Raw genomic sequence first — 9,968 nt, 5'->3', positions numbered from 1 at the left:
CCAGTGACCAGTCTGCTTGCAGTAGAAGCACTCAGTCTCAGGCTTAGGTCCAGACTTGGGTTTCTTCTCCTGAGCAGCAACTTGTTTGCTGTTCTTCTTGAAGTTCCCCTTCTTCTTCCCTTTACCCTTTTTCTTGAAACTAGTGGTCTTATTGACCATCAACACTTGATGCTCCTTTTTGATTTCTACCTCTGCAGCCTTTAGCATTGCGAAGAGCTCGGGAATCGTCTTATCCATCCCTTGCATATTATAGTTCATCACGAAGCTCTTGTAGCTTGGTGGCAGTGATTGAAGAATTCTGTCAATGACGCTATCATCCGGAAGATTAACTCCCAGTTGAATCAAGTGATTGTTATACCCAGACATTTTGAGTATATGCTCACTGACAGAACTATTCTCTTCCATCTTGCAGCTGTAGAACTTATTGGAGATTTCATATCTCTCAATCCGGGCATTTGCTTGAAATATTAACTTCAACTCCTGGATCATCTCATATGCTCCATGACGTTCAAAACGTCGTTGAAGACCCAGTTCTAAGCCGTAAAGCATGGCACACTGAACTATCGAGTAGTCATCAGCTTTGCTCGGCCAGACGTTCATAACATCTGGTGTTGCTCCTGCAGCAGGCCTGGCACCCAGCGGTGCTTCCAGGACGTAATTCTTCTGTGCAGCAATGAGGATAATCCTCAAGTTACGGACCCAGTCCGTGTAATTGCTACCATCATCTTTCAACTTTGCTTTCTCAAGGAACGCATTAAAATTCAATGGAACAACAGCACGGGCCATCTATCTACAATTACATAGACAAGCAAAATACTATCAGGTACTAAGTTCATGATAAATTCAAGTTCAATTAATCATATTACTTAAGAACTCCCACTTAGATAGACATCCCTCTAATCCTCTAAGTGATCACGTGATCCATATCAACTAAACCATGTCCGATCATCACGTGAGATGGAGTAGTTTCAACGGTGAACATCACTATGTTGATCATATCTACTATATGATTCACGCTCGACCTTTCGGTCTCCGTGTTCCGAGGCCATATCTGTTATATGCTAGGCTCGTCAAGTTTAACCTGAGTATTCCGCGTGTGCAACTGTTTTGCACCCGTTGTATTTGAACGTAGAGCCTATCACACCCGATCATCACGTGGTGTCTCAGCACGAAGAACTTTCGCAACGGTGCATACTCAGGGAGAACACTTATACTTTGATAATTTAGTGAAGGATCATCTTATAATGCTACCGTCAATCAAAGCAAGATGAGATGCACAAAAGATAAACATCACATGCAATCAATATAAGTGATATGATATGGCCATCATCATCTTGTGCTTGTGATCTCCATCTCCGAAGCACCGTCATGATCACCATTGTCATCGGCGTGACACCTTGATCTCCATCGAAGCATCGTTGTCGTCTCGCCAACTATTGCTTCTACGACTATCGCTACCGCTTAGTGATAAAGTAAAACAATTACATGGCGATTGCATTGCATACAATAAAGCGACAACCATATGGCTCCTGCCAGTTACCGATAACTCGGTTACAAAACATGATCATCTCATACAATAAAATTCAGTATCATGTCTTGACCATATCACATCACAACATGCCCTGCAAAAACAAGTTAGACGTCCTCTACCTTGTTGTTGCAAGTTTTACATGGCTGCTACGGGCTTAGCAAGAACCGTTCTTACCTACGCATCAAAACCACAATGATAGTTTGTCAAGTTGGTGTTGTTTTAACCTTCGCAAGGACCGGGCGTAGTCACACTCGGTTCAACTAAAGTGAGAGAGACAGACACCCGCCGGTCACCTTTAAGCAACGAGTGCTCGCAACGGTGAAACCAGTCTCGCGTAAACGTACGTGTAATGTCGGTCGGGGCTGCTTCATCTCACAATACCGTTGAACCAAAGTATGACATGCTGGTAAGCAGTATGACTTATATCGCCCACAACTCACTTGTGTTCTACTCGTGCATAACATCAACGCATAAAACCTGGCTCGGATGCCACTGTTGGGGAACGTAGTAATTTCAAAAAAATTCCTACGAACACACAAGATCATGGTGATGCATAGCAACGAGAGGGGAGAGTGTTGTCCACGTACCCTCGTAGACCAAAAGCGGAAGCGTTAACACAACGCGGTTGATGTAGTCATACGTCTTCACGATCCGACCGATCAAGTACCGAACGTACGGCACCTCCGAGTTCAGCACACGTTCAGCTCGATGACGTCCCTCGAACTCCGATCCAGCCGAGTGTTGAGGGAGAGTTTTGTCAGCACGACGGCGTGGTGACGATGATGATGTTCTACCGACGCAGGGCTTCGCCTAAGCACCGCTACGGTATTATCGAGGTGTAATATGGTGGAGGGGGGCACCGCACACGGCTAAGAGATCAATAGATCAATTGTTGTGTCTATGGGGTGCCCCCCTGCCCCCGTATATAAAGGAGCAAGGGGGAGGCCGGCCGGCCCTTGTTGGCGCGCCAGGAGGAGGAGTCCTCCTCCTAGTAGGAGTAGGACTCCCCTCTTTCCTACTCCTACTAGGAGGGGGAAAGGAAGGGGGAGAGGGAGAAGGAAAGGGGTGCGCCGCCCCCCCTCTCCTAGTACAATTCGGACCAGAGGGGGAGGGGGCGCGCGGCCCCTCCTGGCTGCCCCTCTCTCTCCACTAAGGCCCATAAGGCCCATTACTTCTCCCGGGGGGGTTCCGGTAACCCTCCGGCACTCCGGTTTTCTCCGAAATCACCCGGAACATTTCCGGTGTCCGAATATAGTCGTCCAATATATCAATCTTTATGTCTCGACCATTTCGAGACTCTTCGGCATGTCCGTGATCACATCCGGGACTCCGAACAACCTTTGGTACATCAAAACATATAAACTCATAATATAACTGTCATCGTAATGTTAAGCGTGCGGACCCTACGGGTTCGAGAACTATGTAGACATGACCGAGACATGTCTCCGGTCAATAACCAATAGCGGAACCTGGATGCTCATATTGGCTCCCACATATTCTACAAAGATCTTTATCGGTCAGACCGCATAACAACATACGTTGTTCCCTTTGTCATCGGTATGTTACTTGCCCGAGATTTGATCGTCGGTATCTCAATACCTAGTTCAATCTCGTTACCGGCAAGTCTCTTTACTCGTTCCGTAATACATCATCTTGCAACAAACTCTTTAGTTGCAATGCTTGCAAGGCTTAAGTGATGTGCATTACCGAGAGGGCCCAGAGATACCTCTCCGACAATCAGAGTGACAAATCCTAATCTCGAAATACGCCAACCCAACAAGTACCTTGGGAGACACCTGTAGAGCACCTTTATAATCACCCAGTTACGTTATGACATTTGGTAGCACACAAAGTGTTCCTCCGGTAAACGGGAGTTGCATAATCTCATAGTCATAGGAACATGTATAAGTCATGAAGAAAGCAATAGCAACATACTAAACGATCAAGTGCTAAGATAACGGAATGGGTCAAGTCAATCACATCATTCTCCTAATAATGTGATCCCGTTAATCAAATGACAACTCATGTCTATGGCTAGGAAACATAACCATCTTTGATCAACGAGCTAGTCAAGTAGAGGCATACTAGTGACACTCTGTTTGTCCATGTATTCACACATGTACCAAGTTTCTGATTAATACAATTCTAGCATGAATAATAAACATTTATCATGAAATAAGGAAATAAATAATAACTTTATTATTGCCTCTAGGGCATATTTCCTTCACATAGCACTATAGGTGGAATAGAATGGTGGTTGTGGAGAAGACAAAAAAGAGGAAGATGGTCTCACATCAACTAGGCATATTAATGGGTTTGGGAGATGCCCATCAATAGATATCAATGTGAGTGAGTAGGGATTGCCATACAACGGATGCACTAGAGCTATAAATGTATGAAATCTCAACAAAAGAAACTAAGTGGGTGTGCATCCAACTTGCTTGCTCACGAAGACCTAGGGCATTTGAGGAAGCCCATTGTTGGAATATACAAGCCAAGTTCTATAATGAAAAATTCCCACTAGTATATGAAAGTGACAAAATAAGAGACTCTCTATCATGAAGATCATGGTGCTACTTTGAAGCACAAGTGTGGAAAAAGGATAGTAACATTGCCCCTTCTCTCTTTTTCTCTCTTTTCTTTTGGGCCATCTCTTTTTTTGGCCTTTCTCTCCCTTTTTTGGGCCTTCTCTTTTTTATTTGGCCTTTCTGTTTTTTTCCTCACACGGGACAATGCTCTAATAATGATGATCATCACACTTCTATTAATTCATTTACAACTCAAGGATTACAACTCGATACTAGAACAAAATATGACTCTATATGAGTGCCTCCGGCGGTGTACCAGGATGGGCAATGAATCAAGAGTGACATGTATAAAAAACTATGAATGGTGGCCTTGCCACAAATACGATGTCAACTACATGATCATGCAAGGCAACTTGACAATGATGAAGCGTGTCATAATAACGGAACGGTGGAAAGTTGCATGGCAATATATCTCAGAATGGCTATGGAAATGCCATAATAGGTAGGTATGGTGGCTGTTTTGAGGAAAGCATATGATGGGTTTATGGTACCGGCGAGAGTTGTGCGGTACTAGAGAGGCTAGCAATGGTGGAAGGATGAGAGTGCATATAATCCATGGACTCAACATTAGTCATAAAGAACTCACACACTTATAGCCAAAATCTACAAGCCTTCGAAACCAAGCACTACGTGCATGCTCCTAGGGGGATAGATTGGTAGGAAAAGACCATCGCTCGTCCCCGACCGCCACTCATAAGGATGACAATCAAAGAAACACCTCATGCTTCAAATTTGTTACACAACGGTTACCATACGTGCATGCTACGGGACTTGCAAACCTCAGCACAAGTATTTCTCAAATTCACAAATACTCAACTAGCATGACTCTAATATCACCATCTTCATATCTCAAAACAATCATCAAGTATCAAACTTCTCATAGTATTCAATGCACTTTATATGAAAGTTTTTATTATACCCATCTTGAATGCCCATCATATTAGGACTAATTTTATAACCAAAGCAAATTACCATGCTGTTCTAAAAGACTCTCAAAATAATATAAGTGAAGCATGAGATATCAATAATTTCTATAAAATAAAATCACCACCGTGCTCTAAAAAGATATAAGTGAAGCACTAGAGCAAAATTATCTAGCTCAAAAGATATAAGTGAAGCACATAGAGTATTCTAATAAACTCCGATTCATGCATGTCTCTCCCAAAAGGTGTGTGCAGCAAGGATGATTGTGGTAAATTAAAAAGCAAAGACTCAAATCATACAAGACGCTCCAAGAAAAACACATATCATGTGGTGAATAAAAATATAGCCTCAAGTAAAGTTACCGATAGACGAAGACGAAAGAGGGGATGCCTTCCAGGGCATCCCCAAGCTTAGGCTTTTGGTTGTCCTTGAATTTTACCTTGGGGTGCCTTGGGCATCCCCAAGCTTAGGCTCTTGCCACTCCTTATTCCAAAATCCATCAAATCTTTACCCAAAAACTTGAAAACTTCACAACACAAAACTTAACAGAAAATCTCATGAGCTCCGTTAGTATAAGAAAACAAACCGCCACTTTAAGGTACTGTAATGAACTCATTCTTTATTTATATTGGTGTTAAACCTACTGTATTCCAACTTCTCTATGGTTCATACCCCCCCCCCCCCCGATACTACTCATAGATTCATTAAAATAAGCAAACAACACACGAAAAACAGAATCTGTCAAAACAGAACAGTGTGTAGCAATCTGATCCATACGCATACTTCTGTAACTCCAAAAATTCTGAAAAAATAGGACGACCTAGATAATTTTTTTATTGATCTACTGCAATTGGAATCAGTATTTTATCACTCTCTGGTGATTTTTAACATTGTTTTCGTGAGTAGAAAGTTTCTGTCTTTTTCAGTAAGATCAAATAATTATCACCCAAGAAGATCCTATAGGTTTTACTTGGCACAAACACTAATTAAAACATAAAACCACATCTAACCAGAGGCTAGATGAATTATTTATTACTAAACAGGAACAAAAAGCAAAGAACAAAAATAAAATTGGGTTGCCTCCCAACAAGCGCTATCGTTTAACGCACCTAGCTACGCATTGATAATTTTAATGATGCTCACATAAAAGACAAGAATTAAAGCACAAAGAGAGCATCATAGAACATGTGATAAACACATCTAAGTCTAACATACTTCCTATGCATAGGTATTTTATAAGCAAAAATATTATCATAGCAAGCAAAAATTAGCATATGCAAGAAAGAAAAAAGAGACGATAGCGATCTCAACATGACGAGAGGTAATTTAGTAGGATAAAAATTTCTAAAATCATATTTTCCTCTCTCATAATAATTACATGTAGGATCATAGGCAAATTCAACAAAATAGCTATCACATAACATATTCTCAACACGATCCACATGCATGCGAAGTTGACACTCTTCCAAAATAGTGGGATTATCATTAACTAAAGTCATGACCTCTCCAAACCCACTTTTATCAAAAATACCATAAGATTGAACATTCTTCAAATATGTGGGATCTAAAGTTGACACCCTTCCAAACCCACTTTCAATATTATTGCAAACACTATTATCAATCTCATATTCATCATGGGGCTTAAATAAATTTTCAAGATCAAAAGAAGAATCACCCCAATCATGATCATTGCAACAAGTAGTAGACAAAGCAAAACTAGCATCCCCAAGCTTAGAGTTTTGCATATTATTAGCCAATTGACATCAAGAGAATTCATAGTAAAATCATTGCAATCATACTTTTTATTCAAGGAGCTATCGTGAATCTCTTCATAAATTTCTTCATCACAATTTTCAGATTCACAAATTTCAAGCAAAACCTCATAAATCTAGTGCACTCAAATCACTAGAAATTGGTTCATCATAATTGAATCTCATAAAAAGATTAGCAAGGGGATGAGGATCCATAAACTTTTAGCAAGCGAAGATGCAAGCAAAAAGAAGGCACATGGTAACACAAGATCGAACGGAAGGACGGCGAAAAAAAGGCAAAGGTTTTTGAAAATCGTTTTAGAAGTGGGGGAGAGGAAAACGAGAGGCGAATGGAAAATAATGTAATGTGAGGGAGAAGAGTTTGTGATGGGTAATTGGTATGTCTTGACTTGAGCGTAGATCTCCCCGGCAACGGCGCCAGAAATGGCTAGTTGAACGGAGATCAAATCTTGACTTGACTTGGCGCAAATCTCCCCGGCAACGGCGCCAGAAATCATTCTTGCTACCTCTTAAGCATGCGTTGGTTTTCCCTTGAAGAGGAAAGGGTGATGCAGCAAAGTAGCGTAAGTATTTCCGTTAGTTTTTTAGAACCAAGGTATCAATCCAGTAGGAGATAACACACAAGTCACCTAGTACCTGCACAAACAATCAGGAACCTCGCAACCAACGCAATAAAGGGGTTGTCAATCCCTTCATGGTCACTCGCAAAAGTGAGATCTGATAAAGATAGTAAGATAAATATTTTTGGTATTTATGTTGTATAGATTGGAAAGTAAAGATTGCAAAATAGTAAACGAGATGCGATATAAATAAAAGATATGCAATATAATAAGAAAGAGACCCGGGGGCCATAGGTTTCACTAGTGGATTCTCTCAAGATAGCATATATTACGGTGGGTGAACAAATTACTGCCGAGCAATTGATAGAAAATCGCATAATTATGAGAATATCTAGGCATGATCATGAACATAGGCATCACGTCCGTGTCAAGTAGACTGAAACGATTCTGCATCTACTACTATTACTCCACACATCGACCGCTATCCAGCATGCATCTAGAGTATTAAGTTCATAAGAACAGAGTAACGCATTAAGCAAGATGACATGATGTAGAGGGATAAACTCAAGCAATATGATATAAACCCCATCTTTTTATCCTCGATGGAAACAATACAATACGTGCCTTGCTGCCCCTACTGTCACTGGGAAAGGACACCGCAAGATTGAACCCAAAGCTACGCACTTCTCCCATTGCAAGAAAGATCAATCTAGTAGGCCAAACTAAACCGATAATTCGAAGAGACTTGCGAAGATATCAAATCATGCATATAAGAATTCAGAGAAGAACCAAATATTATTCATAGATAAACTTGCTCATAAATCCACAATTCATCGGATCTCGGCAAACACACCGCAATAGAGTATTACATTGAATAGATCTCCAAGAACATCAAGGAGAAATTTATATTGAGAACCAAAGAGAGAGAAGAAGCCATCTAGATAATACCTATGGACCCGAAGGTATGTGGTAAACTACTCACTCATCATCGGAGAGGCTATGGTGTTGATGTAGAAGCCCTGCGTGATCGATTCCCCCTCCGGCGGAGCGCCGGAAAAGGCCCCAAGATGGGATCTCATGGGTAGAGAAGGTTGCGGCGGTGGAAAAGTGGTTTCGTGGCTCCCCCTGATGTTTTTAGGGTATAAGAGTATATATAGGCGAAAGAAGTACGTCGGTGGAGCTACGAGGGGCCCACGAGGGTGGGGGCGCGCCTACCCCCTGGGCGCACCCTCCTGCCTCGTGGCCGCCTCGTTGCGTCTCCGACTTCATCTCCAATTCTCCTGGTTTGCTTTCGGTCCAAAAAAGATCATCGCGAAGGTTTCATTCCATTTTGGATTCCGTTTGATATTCCTTTTATACGAAACATTGAAATAGGCAAAAAAACAGAAATTGGCATTGGGCCTTCGGTTAATAGGTTAGTCCCAAAAATAATATAAAAGAGCATATTAAAGCCCATTAAACATCCAAAACAGATAATATAATAGCATGGAACAATCAAAAATTATAGATACGTTCGAGATGTATCAGACACCCACTAGCCACTTGTGTGCGAAGCACGGCGGTAGAACCAATCTCATGAACGCGGGCATGTAATGTCGGTCTGGGCCGCTTCATCCAACAATACCGCCGAATCGAAGTATGACATGCTGGTAAGCAGTATGACTATTATCGCCCACAACTCTTTGTGTTCTACTCGTGCATATAACATCTACGCATAAACCTGGCTCGGATGCCACTGTTGGGGAACGTAGTATTTCAAAAAAAATTCCTACGATCACGCAAGATCTATCTAGGAGAAGCATAGCAACAAGCGGGGAGAGTGTGTCCACGTACCCTCGTAGACCGAAAGCGGAAGCGTTAGGTAACGCGGTTGATGTAGTCGAATGTCTTCGCGATCCAACCAATCAAGTACCGAACGCACGGCACCTCCGCGATCTGCACACGTTCAGCTCGGTGACGTCCCTCGAACTCTAGATCCAGCTGAGGCCGAGGGAGAGTTTCGTCAGCACGACGGCATGGTGACGGTGATGATGAAGTTACCGACGCAGGGCTTCACCTAATTAAGCACTACGACAATATGACCAAGGTGGAAACAGTGGAGGGGGGCGCCGCACACAGCTAAAGATCAACTTGTGTGTCTATGGGGTGCCCCCTCCCCCGCATATAAAGGAGGGGAGGAGGAGGGCCAGCCTCATGGTGTGCGCCCAAGGGGGGATTCCTACTTCTAGTAGGAGTAGGTTTCCCCCCTTTCCTAGTCGGAGTAGGAGAAGAAGGAAGAGGAAGATGGAGAGAAGGAAAGCCCCCCCCCCCCAAACCCTACCCCAATTCAAATTGGGCTTGGGGGGCATGCGCCTCCACCTGGCCGCCTCCTCCTCTCTTCCACTAGGGCCCATGAAGGCCCATTAACCCCCCGGGGGGTTCCGATAACCCCTCGGTACTCCGGAAAATGCCCGAACCTATCCGAAACCATTATGGTGTCCAAACATAACCTTCCAATATATCAATCTTTATGTCTCGACCATTTCGAGACTCCTCGTCATGTCCGTGATCACATCCGGGATTCCAAACAACCTTCGGTACATCAAATCACATA

This window comes from Aegilops tauschii, chromosome 6 (assembly GCF_002575655.3).
Source record: "Aegilops tauschii subsp. strangulata cultivar AL8/78 chromosome 6, Aet v6.0, whole genome shotgun sequence".
Taxonomy (NCBI): Eukaryota; Viridiplantae; Streptophyta; class Magnoliopsida; order Poales; family Poaceae; genus Aegilops; species Aegilops tauschii.
This window is presented reverse-complemented; position numbering follows the sequence as displayed.